The following is a 523-nucleotide window of genomic DNA, read 5'->3' as shown; positions in this document are numbered from 1 at the left end:
AAAAAAAAAAAAAAAAAAAAAAAAAAACAGCAGCAGCCGGTGATCGATACAGAAAGCAACAAACCACCACCAGAGGCAGGCACGCCTATAAATATATTTATTTTTTTCTTTTCTTTTTGATTAAATAAATAAATAAATTAATTATTTATTTATTTTATTTATTTATTTTATTTATTTTATTTATTTTATTTATTTATTTTATTTGTAGCAACACAAAACCCCCACACCATCCCCCGCTGAGCTGTCGATACACCCGAAGCTGCGGTGGTCAGGGGCCCTTGTTTTTTGTCTTTTTATTTAAATTAATAAATAAATAAATAAATAAATAAATATAAATATATAAATATATAAATAAATAAATATAAATAAATAAATAAATATAAGTAAATAAATATAAATTAATAAATAAATATATAAACACGCATGCTGGGGCAGTGGCATCTGTATGCTGTGTGCTGATACTGCTCTTAGCTGGCGGCTGCATATATGTATATACACAAATATATATATATATATATATATA

This window comes from Eimeria mitis, genomic scaffold, assembly GCF_000499745.2.
Source record: "Eimeria mitis Houghton genomic scaffold, Emh_scaff245, whole genome shotgun sequence".
Taxonomy (NCBI): Eukaryota; Apicomplexa; class Conoidasida; order Eucoccidiorida; family Eimeriidae; genus Eimeria; species Eimeria mitis.
The sequence above is the reverse complement of the archived record's forward strand: the minus strand, read 5'-3'. Positions refer to the sequence as shown.